This window comes from Protopterus annectens, chromosome 1.part1, assembly GCF_019279795.1.
Source record: "Protopterus annectens isolate FY-2018-M chromosome 1.part1, PAN1.0, whole genome shotgun sequence".
NCBI classification, from domain to species: domain Eukaryota; kingdom Metazoa; phylum Chordata; order Ceratodontiformes; family Protopteridae; genus Protopterus; species Protopterus annectens.
Genome location: NC_056726.1, coordinates 1,219,456,161 through 1,219,478,188, shown reverse-complemented (window position 1 = coordinate 1,219,478,188; position 22,028 = coordinate 1,219,456,161).

Here is a 22,028-nt window from a genome sequence, read left to right as displayed (position 1 = left end):
CAATGTGCTGATTTTCTACTTTTCTCTCAATTATTTAAACTTATCAAGAATGACATCTTCCCTCCATTACACCTGACACTAATCAGAGATGCACCAACATGCAACCTTAGACATCTTGACAATGCATGTCCTCCCTTCCAAATCTCCCAAACTAGGCTTCACTGCACAGAACATGCTTTCTCAGTCCTTGGTCCCAAACTGTGGGAATCTCTCCCTTTTTTATTTACAGATAATTCCTCTTAGTCCATTTCCATTCACAAATAACAGCAAATATCAAGACTCTTGGAAGATGCACCTGCTAACTGTTTGGTCACAACAGTCCCTTCATTCCTTTCTTCTGTCTACATACCTTGACATTGTTTTTGATTGTGATTCCTTCAGCATGCCAACTGTGATGTCCACTCTATATATAAGGCATGTACATATTGTGTATATAACATCATTTAACTATTACCTGTATTCCCTCAAACCAATGGTAATATTCACTTTGTATATAATAAATGTATATATTGCATTTTGTCATTCACTCTGCATATAATGTCATGTAACTATTGCCTGTATTCCCTCAAACCAATGGTAATATTCACTTTGTATATAATAAATGTATATATTGCATTTTGTCATTCACTCTGTATATAATATCATGTAACTATTGCCTGTATTCCCTCAAACCAATGGTAATATTCACTTTGTATATAATGTATCTATATATTGCACTTTGTCATTCACTCTGCATATAATGTCATGTAACTATTGTGTAACTATTGTGTCCTTCCTGGGCTGAGACTGAAACTGGTCCAGTGGGATCAGTGTTCTACGCTGATTAACAAATTCTAAATAAAAATAAAATATAAATTAAAAAAATAAACATTCTGGAAAAAAATGTATTATTTTTGTTAGCATCTCATCATTCCCAGGAACTTAATTAAAAACATATAAATATTTATAGAAAGCTCACATAATACAGTGAATGTTCCACATTTGTTGAAGTTCATAATTTGGCAGCTCGTATTTTAAAACACTATTTAATAGATATGGTGTCATTTAACCCAGAAAATTGGCCTATATTAGGCCACAAAATCAATTCTCTATACTCTAATTTCAGATTCTATGGTGGGAACTTGCTGAAGATCAGCAAACACAAAACTGGAGTACTGTTTATACTGCAGAGAGTGTCTAAAAATGCAGTATTGTAATTTTTATTTTCTACATTGTAATTGTGTTCAGAAATACACTTGCATATTGTTCTCTCCATTTTACCTGTTGTGTCTTTCGTCTTTTCCCAGTTAGGGGTCGCCACAGCGGAACTCCAGTCCGCTAATGATTGGCAGTAGATTTTTACCTGCTGAGTTGCCGGCCCTGACGCACAACCTTCAACGAAGGTACGCTCATTCCCGCATGTCTCCACACAGAAGAAGCTCTAGCTGAGAATCGAACAGGACGTCTTGCTGTGAGGCGACAACGCTCCCGCAGCACAACCACCACAGTTGTTCTCTCCATTTTACCTACATAAAAATAATGACCAGTAATCACAGAAATGTAAATAGATAACTCCTTTTATGTCACGTGTATATCCATTAAATATTAGTTCACTTTGTAATGTGTTAAGCTTCAGTTCTAGCCCTGTATAGGCAAATTTACACTGTCTGCAATGGTCACATTTCACTAGTCCTTTTCTTTCGCTTGTACTACCATTTGCTTTTTGAACCTGTGATTCTAATTTTTCCTTTACATTAACATGTCTTTTATATGTAAAATCTGGTTTACTATCATTTGTGCGAACAACATTCTGTCGGTATGCTGCCAAAAATCAGAATGTCATGCACAAAATGTAAAGTGTATTAGATAGTGTTAAAGTGTATTGGATAGTCAAACACACTTATGCGAATGCAGTACTCCTTTCACATAAGTGTGTTCGACTATATGTACGGAGATCGCGGTACAGTGGAGACTGGAAATTCATCCATATCCCCACTGTAGTGCAATCTCAGAGTTGGAATATATTAGTAGCAGGGTGTGTGGGGGGTGCAGGGGGGCTTGCCCCTGCAAAAATGTGATATGTCATATAGGAGTTTGATTTACATCAGCTCCTATACAGCTATCATGTGACATTTTCGGCGACAATATCGACTCAAATGTGTCGATCATTTGGGGGGACATGTACGTTCGAAAAGTGTGGTTTCAGTTTAACTTTTCATTATTTCAAACAGCAAATGTTTTGCCATTTGAAATAACAATAGTAAACCATAAAATCCGGCTCTTCACTCAATGTTTGTAGAGCTACATCAAAGAAACAAAACATTTTCCAGTTCACTTTCATGATACTTTTTATAGTGTTGGTATCAGACAAATATTTTTGTACCATTGTCCTGCTGAAGTTACTACTGTTAGCAGGTGATTTTTGTAGTTAACAGAACAGTTAATAACTTGTAGCCCTTCCTCGGGGGTCTATATCACATCGTCAAACTTGTGCTGCATCCTGATCTGAATGTATAATCAATGAAAAATGGCACTTTTCATTGTAAAGCAAAAATAAAGTCCAGTCTATATCATGTGCTATAGATATTGCCATCTGTCACACAACATGCAAATATAAAATACGGTAAAGCTAATGACTTTAGTCTAACTGCTTGCATGACTCAGTTTACTCATGAAGTCATTTGTACAGTGTCTGTGTACTGGGTGTAGGGCTCTAACCCCCTTGATGGTTGTATACTGTTTTGCATAAGTAAAAAGCAAAAATGAGCTTTCTAACCCCTTTGCTATGACTACTTCTTTGGTTCACCTTGATGATGCACTGGTGGATACAAGGTCACTACCAAAGGCATGGGCTTAGATGTGTTGAGGCCAAACCAGCTTTTCTTGTTGCCAGTCTGCAAATGCAGTACATTTCCCTCATATGTGTTTTCTGACAACTTTGCTTTAATTTCTCCAAATGCTTTGGTTTTTACATGCCATGAGGAGTATAATTAAACATCATGAAATCAATTTTGCTTCACTCTTTGACATTTGATGCAAGCTCTCTTCTCAGTAACCACAATGTACCCAGAATTGCCTCTTTATGTACTTCATAGGGGGTCATTTTTTCCAGGAGCATACCTAAATATATTTGAAGTTCTTTTTAAGTACCCCATCTGTTCCTACTGCTACTGGAACCATCTATGTATCCTTATTCCACATTGCTCTAGTTTCCTTTGTCATGTCCTGATATTTTACAAATGTTTTTCAGTTTGCAAAACACTGTAGTCACTGGGTGTAGCAGTTTTAATAATCAGTGCTATTTCTGCTTTTTTTCTTGAACTACAATACCAGTCTGTTTACTTCTACCTTCTTAGCTGCTGGGATGGGGTGATCCCATGTAATCAATACTTCATCATTTTCAATGGTCCTTTACAGTTTGTATTTCCAAGGTCTCTCAGCTGCCTCTACATTGTAATGCCTCATTGCCACATTGTTATGTCTTTCAGTATATAAACCTTCAGGCATGAGTGTACCACACAATGCAACGAGATGTGTAACTGTTTCTAGTCCAAGACTGCAAAGCCTACATTTGTATATACTATATCTCCTGCCTTTTCTATATATCTTATGAACCGTAGAGTATATAATCTACTATCTTGGGCTGCCAATATTAACCCTCTATCTTTAGTTAAAATTCACCCCATCTAAGCAGTTCACACAACAACTCTTGGGCAACGTGTTTGTTTCCAGCAGATCTCTACGCTTCTTGCTATAATCGTGACCATTCCATTTAGCTTCTCTTTTTTCCTGATCCTGTTCTTTGTATTTATTCTTTTGCTTTTTTACACTTTCTGTTGCCACCTGCTTTTTATCCGTGTTTGGTTGGATTTCCATGCCTGCTTTTTTTCCTGAAGACTTCTGCTAACCTAAACAAAGATATCATCTTAGATTTATTTTATTCATGTTTCAGAACTTTAAATAAGTTTGGATCTGATGACATCAATAAATACGTATGCATTCTCGCAATCACTGACCTATATGTGTAGTCAATTTAAAGGAGGCCCATGCCTCCTTCAGACTGAGGGATATATAATCTTGGCAAACATTGTTTTTGTATATCATTTGATGGGCATGGAGCAATTTTCTTACTTTACTGTCAAGCCTTTCTAGTTCTTTTTGTAGCCAGTCAGTCACCCCAAAGCTATAAATTAAAAAATGAAGTGTAAGTTGATTTATAGCTCAAACTTTATTCTTAGGTGTCAAAGCAGTTTTCAATATTAATTTTAGTCTTCTAAAATATTCCTTATTGCACTTTGTTCTCATTTTTTTCATGCTGTATCACATCTCCTTCATTATTCTAAGATATCTGTACACTCTTTCATGTGCCAAACCTTTTATATTATATTTTACTCCAATTTTTTTATTCTTCTGTTTTCCTAGTTGACTTGTTACTTTTGCACATTTGTTAAGACCAAATGGCATTCCTATATCATCTGAGAAGGCCTTAACAACTTTTAGCTGTTCTTTCTGGTATTTATCTGATAAAATATACAGTTTTAGATCATCCACAAAAAGTAGATGAGATATCCTTTCATCTGATGATTTTCTTAGAGTCAGACTAAATCCATGACTGAGGCTGTTGAATAAGCAGCTTAACAGGTTCAGAGCAAGACAAATCTGAAATGGTCACAAAGAATCACCCTGAAATATTCCTCTCTGGATTTTCACACCATGGATAGCAATCTGTCCTTTTCTATGGTTCATCTGCAAAGTGGTTTGCCATTTCCTCATAGTAACAGAAATTCAGTTTGCCAATGTGTGATAGATCTTGTGCAAGCATTGTATAATCCAGGAATAAGAAATACTATCAAATGCTTTTTTTGTAATCTATCCATACCATACTAATATTCCTGTTCTTTTTATAGCTCTCCGTTATGGCTTTGCTTAACAAAAGATGCTTTCTTCCATATAAATCTCTTTCTTTGCCTTCTGTTCTACAGCCCTGAATGAATTTTTACCTAAAGGGCTATCTACTCTATCTGCATCAATTTCTGTATATAACTTATACGTTGTAGGGAGGCAGGTTAACAGTAGATAGTTCTTTGAGTGACCTTCAGGTTTACTTTTACGTACAAGTATGGTTTGCCTCATTGTTAAGTGGTCCAGTGTCATTTCAGGGTGTACATATAAATAGTTTTTACAAAAGGTTAAATCACTGTGCAAAGATGTCAATACCTCTATCCAAAAGTTAGGTACAACATCTGGACCTGGCATTTTCCATTTGGGAGCCATTCGTAATTTTAACTCTATCTCAGTAGGAGTTACTTCTTCTGTAACAGTCTCTCAGTCACTCTTTTACTTCTAGTATCCACTCAGCCTCCTTATTGTGCTGGGTCCTCATAGCTATTTCTCTTGGTTTCATTTCTCTAAATGATTAGGTTTTTACATGCCTTCATGAGAATGGATCCCATTCCTAAGTCAAGGCATAATTAAAGTTCACATAAGCAGTTTTACTTCAGTCTTTTACATTTGATATGAGTGCTCTTCTCAGCACCTGCAGTATACCCAGAATAACCTCTTTTTACAGTTCATAAGGGGTGACCTTTAGGGTCTATATTCCCACATCGACAGGGCTGTTCATCGAATGCCCTTACTTCCACACATATACACTGAAATACCAAAATCTCGAATGGCCAGAAAAGCATTTTTTTCCCAGGAAAAAAATCACTTGGCCATTGTCAGAAATTTGCCATTTTCTCCACTCTAGTGCGATCTCGGAGTTGGTATTTTTAAGTGGGGGGCACAGCCCCCCACATCTGGGGGTGTCAGAGGTGAAGCCACCCACATCGGGGGGGTGGTGAGGTGAAGCCCCCCCCTTCATTTTGCCTGTCAGTTTGTTTTGTTTATTGTTGGCCCAGCGATTTGTTTTCCCTTGGAAAAAAATCACTTTTGTGGCCATTCCAGATATTAGTATTCCGGTGTGTATGTGTCCAAAGTAAGGGCGTTCGATGAACAGCCCTGTCGACATGGTAATATAGATGCAACCTTTATTGGTAGCATATTTAGATTATTTTTATTAGCCCTGTTGCTCCTACTACAACTAGAACTATCTGTGTATCCTTATCACACATTGCTCTACTTTCTGCTTGCAAGTCCTGACAGTTTACAAATTTGTATTTTAGTCAAACTTTATTCCTAGATGTCAAAGTAGTTTTCAGTATTAAATTTAGCCTTCTAAAATATTCCTTACTGTGCTATGTTCTAATTTTTTTTCATGTTGTATAATTTCTTCTTCATTATTCATAGATATTTGTGCACTTATCAGATTCCACCCCACGTTTTATACTTTCTTGTGTTTTCTGTTTTCATCTAGTCACTGGGTGTAGCAATTTGAATAATGAAAGTTATTTCTGTCTTTTTCTCTTGAACTACAATATCCAGTCTGTTTGCTTCTATCTTCTTATCTGCTGCTGGTGTTGGGTGATCATACATAATCTGGTATGGGGTGAGCCCACACAATTATTACTTCATCATTTTCAACAATCCTTTGTGGTTCATTTTTTCCAGTGTCTCCTAGTTGCCTCTATGTTGTAATGTCTACAAAGTCTCAAGGTTTAATTTCTCCACATCATTTGAGATTCTAGTACCATGACAGGAGTGGACCCCATTCCTGAGTAAGTATGATGAATACCATGACAGGAGTGGACCCCATTCCTGAGTAAGTATGATGAATACCATGACAGGAGTGGACCCCATTCCTGAGTAAGTATGATGAAAGTTTGTGAAATTAGTATTACTTTTGGCCTTTGATGTTAGCCAAAAGTGCTATTTGTAGCACCTGCAGTGTGCCCAGATCTGATTTGTCTTGTAACATATCTAAATGTGTTGGAGATTCTTTTTCACTAGAGCTATTGTTGCTGCTGCTGTTGGAGCTATCTGTGTGTCTTTCTTCCACATCGCTCTTGTTTCTGCCTGCAAATCCTAATATGTTAGGACTTTGTGTCTTTCAGGCCACGTGACACTATAATCGCTAGATGTAGCAATTTGAGTGACAAATTCTTCTTTTCTTCTTTTGTCCTTGTTTTTCATGGACTACTATATCTGGGTTTCTTGCATATTTTTTTGAATTGTTGGTAATGTGTGATCCCACATGATGTAGACTTCATTTTCTATAATGCTTTGTGGTCCATGTTTCCAATCTTTCTCAGCTGCTTCTATATTGTAGTATTTGCACAATCCTCAATACAAAGTCTTGCCACATTATTATGCCTATAGTGTACATGAGAAAGTCACCCCTGCAATAATGTCTGTGACTATTTCCAATTCCTCTTTATATAACCTACATTTGTCTTTTTCTCCCACATGTTTAATGGACTTTGTAAACCCATGTGTACATAGTCCACTGTCCTGGGCTCCTTTGTTAACCTTTCATCCTTTGGTTCCAACTCACCACTTCTTAACCATTCCTGTGTGAATTCTTGATTAACATGGGGGTTGTTCCAGGAGCTCTCTATATTTGTTACTATATTTAAGGCTTTTCCACATTTCCTTCCTTCTCATCCGATCCTTCTCCTTATATTCTGTCTCTATTTAATTTTTCCAAGTGTTTTGGGTTTCAAATGACAGGAATGGACCCCTTTCCAAAGTCAGGGTACAATTAAAGTTCATGACATTAGTATCGATCCGTCTTTGATGTTAGCCAAAAGTGCTCTTTGCAGCACCTGCAATGTGCTCAGAACTGACTCCTGCATTTCATCTGGAATTTCATGTATTGGTAGCATATTGTTTGTCCAACAAAAAAAAAAAAAAACCTGAAGCAACTGCCTGCATACAGGAACATGGAGAGAGGAACCCTGTACAAACCAGTAAAAGCCACTGCAAGTTCTACTTTTATCAACAGACTGTGAGCAGTGTAGGTCTATTATAATATTCTTTCTGTGATACTCATACTGATTCTTCTGCTGTGCACACTACTGGAGCCCCCTTTTCTTCCCATTTACTGTAACAAATATATACATTTTTCCAAAGCTTTGCATTTATCTTATATTCTTATATTTTATTTATCTTGTATATCACATTTCTTTTATATTCTTATATTTTATTCTCCTGTTTATTGTAACAAATTTATACAGTTTCCCAAAGCTTTACATATTTTATATTCTACTTCCCTGATGCTCTACTAAATCTGCTTTTGAATTCACACAGATAAACAGATACTTTTAGGTACTGAACTGGGCTAGCTGGTTGATTGTTTTTCTCTTCTCAAAGCTTTTCCAAGTCCTGGTCCTCTGCCTGACTACACTTTGTTTCTGTCTATCCCACGGGCATCCCTCAGTAGTGTGCACAACTGTACTGATTGTACTTACATATTGAATCAAAAAACCTGATGTAGAAAGGCACCATCTTTTGACTTAGCTTTTCTGCCCTTGCTTCATAGGAATCCCCAGTAGTGTACCAGCTTATACCATATTCCATTCTTTTTTAATTAGTACTCTATTGAGTCATAATTTATTGCATGTCCCTTTCTAGAACCCTGGCATAACTACATTATTTCCCTACTTCTCAGTGAACTGCAGCTCCACATTGGTGCATAAATAATAAAAACAAACAGAAAGGTAACATTCAAACCAAAACAGTAGGCTGCCCTATTTCTGTAGTTGCTAACCTTCTCACTGATTGTTTTCTGTTTGGTGACTGCTGCTCCTCCCAAAAAGTGTAACCTGCTCCGTTTGCCCTTCGGACCCACTCTGGTCCCCTACCCTGCCCCCACATTCTACCTGCCCCCACTACCTGTACTTTTATACATCCCCTGACTCCTCCCCACTCAACACCTCTCCAATCACAATACACCTAAGCCAAACCCCACCCACCTGTAGGTCTACATCACCCCAAACATCCACCCCTCCTACAATGTTCTACATAACATCTCTCCCTATAACCCCATTTGCTCTACTAATCTCTCTCTCTCTTCTCTTACCTATCTCACACTTTTTCCCAGCCCTTGTCATAACTCTCACACACATTCCACTACATCTTACCAACAACCTCACTTCCCATCCTACTCATCCATCTCACATGAACTCTTTACCTCTAACCCAATCTTTTCTCTAACCAAAACTGCTCCCAACCCAATCCCCCATACTCCCCTCTTAAATGTGGTACCAGAACATCACTACTCTCACACAATCCAAGCTACCATTGCCCAACACACTGTCTCACTCTTCTGCTCCACCACATCTCTATCTCACTAGCTGGTGACATCCACCCCAACCCCAGACCCATCTCTAATATCAATCTCACCAAACTCTCTACTCAACCCATAAACTCAAAGTTCATTCGTCTTACAACACTTAATGCACAAAGCCTAAAAAACAAAATCCCTAACCTCCATGCCTGGCTCTCCCATAACCACCCAACATTACCACTGTTTCTGAAACCTGGCTGAAAACCTATATAAAAGATAGCAAAATCCTACCACCAGGTTTCCAAATCATTCACAATGACAGAGCCCACAAAAAAGGAGGTGGAGTAGCAATAATCTACCCCACCTCCCATACCATAACTCCCTACTCCAATAAAATACCAACCTTTGCCAACAATGAAATTATAATAGGTTTACTAAAAATAAACAACCACAAGTCCATATGTATTGCTGCCCTCTATATGCCCCCTGGTGATAATATCAAAACTCTTGAAAATATCTTATCCTGGTTCTCCTCCAATATAAAAAATGAAACCTATATATTCAGTGATACCAACATCAACTGGAATACTATTAACTCTGAAGCCTCGTCCCACACAAAATAATCTGTACAACTTCTCCCAACTAATACAATCTCCAACCAGACCAAATAAAGATTGTACCTCTGATACCATCATTGACTGGATCCTAACAACTCACCCAAACCTTAACACCAAAGCTGGAACATTACCTAATCCTCTCAATGATCACCTAACAGCCTTTGCCAACTGTCTCCCATCTCCACTGCATAAACAACACCACTACATCCAAACCCGCAACCTCTCCTCTTTCAACCCTCTAACTTTCTCCGAATTCTTAAAGCATACTGACTGGTCCCCTCTAAAAACCCTTCCTCTAGATGATGCCGTTTCCTACTTTAACCACTCATTCCTAATCCTTCTCAATCAACAAGCCCCCCCTCGAACCAAACACATCAAACCCAAGTCTATATTATATTCTCGAAAGCCGACAATGTTGAATCTGACATTGTCGGCATGAGAATATCGAATGCTCAGAATCTCGAGCATGTAAATGGAAATCACCGTAAGGGGAGATTTCCATTCACTGCAATGTAGTGTGGTCTCAGAGTTGGTATATTTAAGTATCGGGGGGTGTGGGGGGTGCAGGGGGGCTTACACCCTGCTTAAACCCGTTAGGGTACTTTTTTCTTTTTTTTTTTTTGTCTTTTTATAAGGTCGACGTTTAAAGACATCGACCATATGGTGTCGACCATATGTTTTTCTATGTTTTCAACCGTTGATCTTATAATATAGACCCTCAAACCCAATCCCTGTCCATGGTTACCAAAAGATACTAAACTAGCCTTGCATCAAAGGGACAAAAAAATGGAAACAATATCAAAAACATAAAAACCCTAACACCCTCCTAGAGCATAAGCAACTTCAAACTCTGCAAAAAAAGTAATAATTAAAGACCACAAATCCCACTACTACAAACTCCAATCCTTGCACACAACAAATCCCAAAAAATTCTGGGACTCCATCTCATCCATGCTGCATACTGGCAACAAAAAAAACCTCTGCCCAGATCCCAAACTCTCCAATCTTGAAACAGCCAGCCAGTTCAACTCATTCTTCATAGACTGTATAGCTAAACTATCAGCCTCCTTCCCACCCCCCTCCTCCATCACCACCCCCTCCTGCTCCAACCACCACCCCAATCATCAACCTTCCTCCACATCCTTCTGTCTCAAGCCCATCCCCACAAGCACTATAAAAAGACTCCTCGTCAAACTCAAACCCTGTCGCAATATGCCCGACAACCTCCCACCCACCTTTCTCAAACAATCTGCAGACAGCATTGCCTATTCCATCTCTATTCTTATAAATAGATTCATACAAGAATCATATGTCCCTCCTATCTGGCAGCATGCCCCTCCACAAAGGCGGCAAAAATACTGAGACCACCAACTTCAGGCCTATTGCCATCCTTTCCCATCTTTCTAAAATACTACAGCAAACAATACAAGCACAACTCATGGCACACGTAACACTAAACAATCTCCTCTCCCCTACCCAACATGGCTTCTGCCCTGGCCACAGCACCATGACTGCCCTTCTGTCCTTCCTTGAAACTATAAACCTTGAACGAGACTCCAGCGAGTTCATATCCACACTATTCCTAGATCTGTCAAAGTCCTTTGACACCATCTCACACACCCTACTTATATCCCAACTCTCCACCCTACACCTCTCTCCCACCACCATCACCTGGTTTTCCAGCTACTTGTCCAACCGCCAACAAGCTGTCCAATGGAAAACTTCAACCTCCCCTTCCTTCCCACACCAACAGGTTTCCCACAAGGTTCTGTTCTTGGCTCTCTTCTCTTCAACCTATTCATTAGCAGCTTTCACCAATCCAGCCCAGGCTCATCTATCATCCAATATGCAGATGACTCAGCAATCATCTGCGCAGCCTTCTCCCCCTCTGAGCTCCTAGCAAAAACCCAACTAACCTTCTCCAGAACAGAAACCTGGATGCACTCTAACCATCTAGCACTAAATGCAAATAAAGCCAAACTAATGTTTTTCCCCCGACCAAAAACTCCATTGACAAATCCACATTCACCATACAGAGCCAAAGCAACACCCTCCTTGAAATCGTTCCCAACACCAAGCTTCTTGACATCATTATTGATGAAGAACTAAAATTTGACACCTACGTCCACTCTGCAATCAAGAAAACCCACAAAAGTTAGGTCTCCTCTACAGGCACAACCACTTCCTAAGCCCCTCTACCCGTCAAACTCTTGCATCCACCTTCCTACTCCCCTCCCTTATGTATGGATATATGGTGCCCCTCTGTTCACCAATCTCCATCTTGGCCTTCAGTCCAAACCTGAATCCTGGTACTACAAGATCTCCAAATGTGCAACCAATTCAGAAAACTCATCCCACCACTGCCACTCCCTCCTCAACCTCAACTGGCTTGAACTACCCAGCTACCTCAGTTATCTACAACTCACCATTGCCCACAAGCTCATCTTTAAACCTGCCAACTGCCCAGCTCTCGCTACTTCCTTAAAACCTTACATTCCCAACCACTCACTCAGATCCAAAAAACAAAATCTCCTTCAGATCCACAAACCTGCAATACCTCCTGGCCATCTACTGCTGTCCCACTCCTTAGCTAAACAGTGGAACTCTCTCCCCACACACCTGTGCAACCTTCCTAACCATACAAAATTCAAATCTCAGCTACTATCTCATCTTTCTCCCAAATGTGAATGCCCTTGCCATGCTCCAACTTAAACCCCTCCCCCCTCATTACACCTTGCACTGACTCATCCAACTATCTCTACTATTACTTCATCCCACCCAGAACAATCTCTCCCCTACTAAAAACTAATTTTCTCTCTAATTTCTATTGTACTATACTCTCCTAGCTCAATTATACTATTACCCTCTCCATGCATAATATTTTCCTAACCTGCTAATGGCTAGCACCTATATATTTTGAAATGTTAAAACTACAATTGAGTTTATAACAAAAATATTCACTTTATGTAAATGTTGAAACTGCTGTATTAAATTAAGTTTTTTTTCATTTTTGCAACATTGTGACAAGCCAGTTGCAAATATCATGGAGCTTATCTATAAATGTTTAATTAGCTGTATGAACTATGTTGTTTTGTGACATGTGAAATGTAACTTACAATTATTGTGGAGCTTTTCTTCCTGGGCCTCCACTGAAAATGGGCTCTTCTTGGCCGAGTGGACTTCCCGGTCATCAAACTTAAATAAAATAAAATAAATAAATGACTGTAGATTCTTTTTTATGAGACCAGTTGTTCCTAATACTATTGGAACTGTCTGGGTATCTTTCTTCCACATTGCTCTTGTTTCTGCCTGCAAAATCCTGATATTTTATGATGTTGTTTTGCTCTGTATGTGAGACAATGTAATCAATAGGTATAGCAATTTCAATGATCAATGCAACTTTTGTCTTTTTTTTTCATGGACTACTATATTTGTTTTTTTTTCGCATATATTTTTTTTAAATTGCTGGTAATGGATGATCCCATGTGAAGTATACTTCATCGTTCTCTTTAAAGCCTCATGGTTCACGTTCCCAATGCTTCTCAGCTATTTCTATATTATAGTGTTTGCACAATCCCTAGTTCAACAATCTTGCACATATTCTTGTGACTTTCAGTGCACAGGCCCTCTGCCATGAGTGTATAGCACCCAGCAACAAGGTGTGCAACTGTTTCCAGTTTTTTTTACAAAACCTACATTTGTCTGTTTCTCCAACATGTTCAATGGACTTTGTAAATATTCTGATGCATTGTCAGACTCTTCTTATATGTAAAACCCTTATCACATATGGCACATTTATAGGTATTCTGCTTTGGTTTAATTTCTCCAAATGCTTAGATTTTTATAAAGTGTGACAGGAATGGACCCCATTCATAGATTCTTAAATTGTTACCAGGCTAATGAACTGGGGGGGCACTTTTCAGGCCTAACCAAGTTTTCCCAAAATAATAATGATGCCCTGTATCCAAATATGATATTGAGGTTTAGGCATTTGTAATCTACCTTTGTCCCTAAAGGACATGGGTGCCAGGACCAGTGTACATTTCCTGTTCCCCATCCACTCATCTAGGTTGCACTTAAATTGGGTAATATATGAACTCAACTTCACATGGATGGGAAGCTTCGCCCATAGGAGGAGCAGTCTCTGGGACACATATCTGTCTCTGAGACAAACTTCAGCTCCTTAGATCTTGTGTTTCTGGTACTGTTTGACTTATGTATATACATTAGACTCATGAGTGTGGGGTTTGCAGATGCCTTGTAAGCTAGGCATAGATCACCCTTTAGCAATCTGTAGCAGATTGACTAAATGGAAATGGCTTTAAGGTGCTATGTGTAAGGCTGGTTTGTTATGCCTTGTATTCTAATTGTAGGGAACCTTTAAGGTCGCTCTAGTTGTTGCAAATGCCTGGTCAGGTACATACTGAAGGTAGCATTGTACTCTATGATTGGTCTGATAATGGCAGAGTACAATGGGATAATTATCTCTTTGTACCTAGATGTCATGCCCTTAAGTTGCACAACATAAAAGTATTTCCTCACCACTGTGGCCACATGGTGGTCAAAGGTAAGGCTACTGTCTATGTTTGTACCCAGATACCTGACCACTTTGTTGGTTCTTAGAGGCATATTATCAACATGGCAATTAGCTGGGATGGTTGACTTTCCAAATGGTACAACTATGCATTTCTTGCATTAAGTTTAAGATCATGCAGTTGGCAATATTTGTTAGTCAGAGATGGGTCTTCTTGAAGAATGCTAGCGCCTGGAAAGAAGTTGATAACTCCCAGCTTGCAATCATCTGCAAACTCAGTCAGCCATAAACCTTCAGTGTTTGCTTACACTTCAGAGAAATACATGCTAAAAAGGAGTGGGCCCAGTACCGAGCCATGAGGAACTCTGCCAGTGGCTGGCCACTTGATGGAGGTGGCCTCACTTATTTTGAACTCCTGGGTCCTATTAATGATCCAGTTGGCTATCCAGTGGATGATAAAAGAGTTTATACCTAATTTAGTGGCTTGTCTGTAATGCCTGAGTGGGGTGTTGCATCAAAAGCCCTGTCCGAGTGGAAGCAAGCTGTGTGCAAGTCTTGCCCTCATCCATTGCTTTGATGACACTCTCAAAAAAGTCCACCAGATTTAATAGGCAGGACCTTCCTTTAACAAAGGTGAACTGCCATGGGTCCAGTGTTTGGAGGTTACCTATGTCCTCATTTATCATGTCCATGATGATTCTTCCCATGGTTCTACATATGAGGCTGGTCAGACTTATGGGCCTGTGGTTATCTGGATTGGTGGTTGGACCGCCTTTGTGCTGTAACCATCTTTCATTCCTTGGGCATAACAACTTACTGTAGAGTACAGTTGAAAAGTGATTCAAGTGGATCAGAGAGGTCATGTTTCAATGCGGTGCTATCAAGGTCCATCAATGCAATGTTTTTCGCCTTGGAAAATGAATTGAAGACCTGTTTCCTTGTAATAGTCTGGGGGATTGTGGTATGTGGTATTTCCTTTGGACTACTGGGGGTAGGCAAAGAAATTTGAATTGAACCTGTTGGCTACAAGGTTGGCAATGACCACTTGTTCATTGTGGGTGATGTAATTTACAATAAGTTCTGTACATTGTTGTGTATTTTCCTTGAGGTTAGAGACATAACTGTAGAAAGCTTTGTGGGTGTCCTTTGCCTAAGACGTTATTTTGATGAGCATCTCCCTATGCTGTCTTCTGTCTGTCTCTGTGATTTTGTTGCTCTAGAGAACCTCTGCATTCCACCATTAGTCATCCTTTCCATTTCATAGAAGTTCTCTGCATATATATGGCTTTAAGATACATCAGTACATTGGCAATGTAGTTCTGTCATCAGTGAGAGCAGACTTGCAATGACTAGCATTGGTGCTTGTGCATGCTCATGTTTACCACAGACGCTCATACTTTAATCTGGCCACAAGGTAGTCGAACATGATCTGGCCTCAGGTTTGTACTACAGCCATGATGATGAAATGCTCTTCGTACACAATAGCTTGGCCACATGCGTGTGTTGTAACAGTCAGGACTCATCAATGTAAATAGTGTTGGTTTGGGCACCTGAATCCTCCGGGTAATGCGACCATGAATAGTTTTTGTTAATGTGCGACAATGTGCAGATATGAAAGAAGCAGCTAGCATAGGGAGTAGTAGTGAGGATGAGAGAACTGAGATCGTGTGTAAAGCAGCAAGGAGATGAATTATAACGTATGGAAAACAAATATTTTTCAGGGCAGAGACTATTTTGTTTCTCTCTCTCTCTCTCTCTTTGTCTGGCTTATTTTTTTGCCTTCTATGGAGGAAGCTGAAATAAAAATAATGGTGAATCACCAGTAATTATGTTAGATGCTGAAAGGCAAAGGCACAATAGACAATTTAATTATGATTTTGTTTTTTTAGTACAAAGAATTGAAACGATAAATGTCAGTGCTTGTATTTTTTTCAGTAACATTGCATATGTGTGTGTGTGTGTGTGTGTGTGTGTGTGTGTGTGTGTGTGTGTGTGTGTGTGTGTGTGTGTGTGTGTCTGTGTGTGTGTGGTATGTTATGGGCAACCATTTGAAATGTCGAGACCTGCTTTAGTGAATCACATAATGCTGACACTGAATGGCCAACAACTGGACTTGCAAGTCCTAGATGGTCATTTCTTGGAATATTTCCTTTTTTCCAACATATGATTGTCTTTAAGTTGGCATATATACGTTCAGGGGGTGCAGAGTGCTTGTTCCCTGCAAAAAAGAAATTTAAAGAAGACGACTGAGGTTGTTTATAAACTCTTCTCCACAGTTTGAGTTTTTTTGGCATGTTGGCATATGGAGCTGTGTTAGATTATGATGGTTAATGTGGAAATTATTTTTTATTTATTTTTATTTATATTTGTTTACCAGGGTAGTGCACTGATCTCAATGGACCATTTGTAGGCACAGCCCAGGGATTAGTATGGACAGAGGTGTGTCAGGATCTGTGATACATAACTAGGCAAATTCAAGCAACATAGTATTACAGTTTAAGGTAGATCAGTAGGTGTTTTGGTAAACTGAGCCATGGAAGCAGGTCAGTAGGTTTAGTTTTGGTAACCCTGGCTACCGACAGCCTATCTTCTTAAGTTAAAAAAAGAAAGCAATGGACTAAAATTGGGAGAAGAGGGAGAAAAACGGGAACAATGGTGGTGACGTGGAGCTTGGTGGAGGATTAAAATTAACAAAAGGCGAGAGAAAGTAGTAGGAGACCCAGGTCACCTTGGCTACTGAGTACAACTACAGTCATGCTAATCTATGGTGGTAGTTGAAGGAGGTACTTTCCCATTAATGGGGCAGCAGTCATTTCCAAGGAGGTAGTTAGAGAAAACTAAAGAAAATGGAAGTTAGTAGAAGAGTGATATGAAATACAAAATAGTGTGTAGGGAACAAAGTTGAAAGGGATAAAGATGCAAGACTGCATGAGAAAGACTTTAAATATGCAGAGGTCTCTCAGAGCTGGGCATGCAAGGTGAGGATTATTTTTATTTTCTTCAAGAGGAAAGGATAGAAAGAGGACAGCACAGTGGTGCAGTGGATAGCATTGTTGCCTCACAGCAAGAGGTTCCCCGGTTCAATTCTTGGCTGGGGTGCTTTCTGTGTGGAGTCTGCTTGTTCTCCCTGTGTTCACGTGGATTTCCTCTGGGTGCTCCAGTTTCCTCCCACATTGCAAAGACATGCAGTAGGTGAATTGGACACACTAAACTGGCCATAGGTGTGTGTGTGTGGTGTGGAAGAACAACCATAGCAGGGCTAGTCACTCGTTGATGTAAACCTTGGCTCTCTATGATTGCCACTCTTGAAGTGACACCCCAACACCATGTGCAAAAATGGAAAAAGGGTTGGTGGATGGATGGACAGATGGAAAGCACAGACAGAAAAAGTAGAGAGAGTGGAGAGACATGAATTGGTGAGATGGATGGTTATCAAGCTGAAGAATGAGAACTGAAGTGTGGCAGTAGGCTTTGTGTATCAACTAAATTGTAATGGGCGTTTTGGGTGGCTTTTTTTTTTTAATTTAAGACGATGGAGATCATAAGTTAGGTCAGAGAGTAAATCATAACTTGCGGGGTTTCAATGTAGTTTTAAACCCATATAGGGACAAGCTTTTTGAGAGAATTGAGTAACATGAGTGATGTAAGGAATGCATAAGGCCTGCTAAGGAAAATAGGAAAATAACTTTCTTGGGTGGCGTAAGCCAGGGAACCTTGTTGGCTAGGCTTACGTAAGCCCTTGGGCCAATAGCCTAGTACCTACCTATGAACCTAAGGAAGGAGGGATAGGAGATGTATGTGTGTAGGGAGCTCTGAGTGGAAGAAGATGGGTTCATATTCAGCAGGGACACTAGACCTCAGGAAAGTAGAGAAGAGAAGATGTTGATTGCAGGGCAGAGAGTTTGAGGATGAGAAGTTACAGGAAACAGGTGTTTCAGTAAATGTATGTCACAGGTGTGGTGGACAGGTGTTTGAGAAAGATAGCCTGTGGAGGTGGAACATTTTGGATTGGAGCTAGAAGGAACAACGTATGGTTTAGTGGGATGGAGAAGGAGGTAGGTAGAGAAAACTGAGGTAAACTGAAGTTAGTAGAAGAGTGATATGGGACACAAAATAATGTTGAGGAGTGAATTTTGGGAAATGATGTGGAGGAAAAAAGGGAATCACATGTTAGGAAGTTTGAAAAACAGCTTAAGAAGGTGCAGGCAAAATAGCCCAAAAATGCAGATGTCCAGAGCAAACAGTTGTTGAAAGCAGAGAGACTGAAATGAAAAATTAAGATGGGAGAGAGCAAGTAAATGGAAACTAAGGAGAAGTGATACAGTATCGTAAGATGAGGGACAGAGAAAAATTATTGAAATGGAAGTTGAAAGAAGAACAGATATGGAAGGACGCTGACAATTCTGACAGAAGAGGAGAGTAGCAGAGTCACAGGCAGGCAGGTAGTAGTGAAGGTGTTTGGAAGAATCAGTGCTGTGCTGTATGTTCATAGGTGTGTACTAGGCTAATGGCCCTGGAGCCTTTACAAGCCTAGCCCATAGGATTACCCTGGCATTGTGGCACCTGACCTTAGTTCTCAGTGCCTCTGTCGAATAGAGCCACTGTTGTGATCCCTGGGGTGAATTTTCTATTTCCCATCCACTCATCAAGATTTCTCTTGAAGAGGGCCAGTGAAGTGTTCTGCTTTACATGAATGGGAAGTCTATTCCACAGCATGGGCAGTCTCTCGGTTATGAACCTGTCCCTCCAGCATGTTCTGTTGATTGTGGTAATGAGGTAGAGATCTGTGGAGCGGGTGGTGCAGAGGGATTGGGATTTATTTAGATGTAGCATTTCTAACAGAGCTGGGTCAGACACGGCTTTGTAAGTAAAGCAGAGATTGCCTCTAAGTAGGCGATATGAGACAGAGAATAGTTAGTTTTTTGAGTCTGTCCATATAGGACAAGTGTTTAAGGCCTAGGATCCTCTTTGTGAGGTACTTTTGCAGCCTCTCTAGTTGTGGCAGGTGTCTATTGATGTACATGCCAAATGGGGCATTGTACTTGATGATTGGCCTATTGAGGGAAGAGTAGAGAGAGACAATGACCTCTTTCTTCCTGGATGCAAAACCCTTAGTAATGAGATGTGCCACACAGAAGGACTGTCTGACCACTGTGGAAATTTGGTGGTCAAAAGAGAGGTTTCTGTCAACCTTTGTTCCCAGATCTTTTATAACGTCTTCTGTGTTCAGTGGACTACCATTGTGATAATTCATGGGAACCGGGTTTTTCCCAAGGGGGATGATAACACATTTTTGGCATTAAGCTTAAGGCCATGTTTCTGACACCGCTCGTTGGTCTCAGTGAGGCCTTTCTGTAGGATGCCAACATCACTTGGGAGTTAATAATAACTCCCAATTTGCAATCGTCTGCAAACGTTGTTAGCCAGAGTCCCTTCATGTTGGCCTGGACTTCAGAGAAGTAGATACCAAATAGGAGAGGACCCAGGACTGAACCCTGTGGGACTCCACTCATGACTGGTCCGCGGACTGACTTGGAGTCAGCTACTTTTACACTGTGGGTTCTATCTGTGAGCCAGTTTGCAACCCACCTAGTGATATATGGGTTGATCCCTAGCTTAGTAAGTTTTCTATGATTACTGAGTGGGGAATGGTATCAAAAGCCTTGGCCAGATCAAGGTAGGCTGTATGAACCACCTTGCCTTCATTCACAGCTCTGGTGACTGACTCACAGAAGTCGACCAGGTTGAGCAGGCATGATCTACCTTTCACAAAACCAAACTGTGTGGGATCCAGAGTTTGGAGATTCCTTATATCCTTGTTTATTAGGTCCATGATGATGCATTCCATAGCTTTGCATATCAGACTCATCAGGCTAATGGCGTGATAGTTCCCTGGGTCTGTAATCGCTACTCCTTTGTGGACAGGGATGACTGTAGCAGTGTGCCTTTTTGTAGGGACAAAGCCTGAGGTGAGGCTGTGATTGAACAGGGCACACAGGTGAGGTGCCAGTTCACTCTGTAGTTCATGTAGACACAGTCAGTGATATTGTCAGGTCCCATAGAAGCTGCATTCTTGGCCTTAGACAATGCTGTTTTAACCTGTGCAGCAGTAATACTGGGTGCCTAGCAATCTATTGGTATTGTGATTGGTCCTTTGAGGGGGTAAAGTTGGCACTGAATCTGTCAGCCAGTATACTGGCAATATCTGTTGGCTTGGTGTAGGAGGTACCATTGTGCAGTAGCTCAGAGAAAATCTGGGTATTGCCATGGAGATTCTTTACTTAACCACAGAAGGTCTTGTGGTTGTCTTTACTATCTCCTGCAATCCTGTTTTCATAGCTAGCTTTAGAGGATTTGATGAGGGATTTCAACTTTTTGTTGAGGCTGATAAGGGAGTTTTTCCAGTCTTGGGACTTCACCTTATTCCACATCAGTTTCCTCCTTCTGTTGTAGAGTTTGTTTCTGGAAGGGGACCACCAGATTGGCTTCCTTTTTTTGGAGGAGAAAGTCTTGTTTCTATTGGATATGGCGAGATCCATGCATTTGTGTACGTGTTCGTACAGTGCATTGGTGTATGATTCTGTGGTCATGCAACTATTCTCCATTTGCATGGGTGCCGTGAAGTTAGCCACCTCTGTTTTTAGGAGCCCAAGGTTAGCTTTGGAGAAGTTGTTCATGGTGGTTACCTTTGCGGGGTGGGGGGTGTATTTCCAAGTTGAATACTTTGTGGTCGGATCTAACCAGGGAGGAGTTGACTATTGTTGTATAGCTTATGAGCCTTGTAAGGCAATGAGGAGTGCAGATTTGGGAGGAAGATTTTGGGTGTAAAGTAGTGAATTGACTGAGAAAGGAAAGCTGGGAGGTGTGTAGATAAGGTAGGTCAATAGTCTGGTACTTTAAGGGAATGCTAAGGCACTTCTGTGGGCTAGGCTTGTAAAGGCTCCGGGACCATTAGCCTAGTACACATCTATGAACCAATGCACTTATGAACCTAAATGTAGGCCAGATGCCTTACTGTTAAAGATGGCAGGGCAAAAAATGTAGGTATCTTTGGGGAAAGAAATGAGTGGGTCTGCCCTCTGAAAACGGGCTGCTAGTAGGACTAACCCAGTCAACAAAGGATAAATACAAAATAAATAAAATATTGTAGAAGGTGAATGGGCACCCAAGTCTTGTGAAAAAAATTGGGTGTAATATGATGTAGATGGGTAAGGGGTAAGAGGACCTTGAGGATCCATTACACTAGATGGTAGAATGGATAGGCCATCCAGTCAGCCTTTCAATTAATGTAAAATTCTCCATCTCTTCTACTGATGCCTTTCTAATCACCATTTCATTGCCTATTCCATGCCCACTTAAATACCTTTATAGATTCCTGCCACACCACCCATTCTGATAATGTATTAATGGGTTTCACTCTGTAAAGAAGTGCTTTTTTAGGTATTGGGAACAGTTTTACAGTTTGCTGCCTATGCCCCATGATTTCCTATCTGGACTTCCTGTTCAAGAAATAGTATTCACATTTCCCTGACATGATCTTATGTACCAGTATCATGTTTCCCTGATGTCCAGTGAGAAGAGCTGCAGCTCCTCTAGTATCTGGTCATGTCCTTTCCCAGCTATTCCATGCAACATTCCAGTGGCTTTCACCTGGACTCCTCTCAGCAACTTGATGCCCATGTTCTTGTATAGCTTCTAGAAGAGCACAGAGTACTTAAGGTGTGCTCTGACC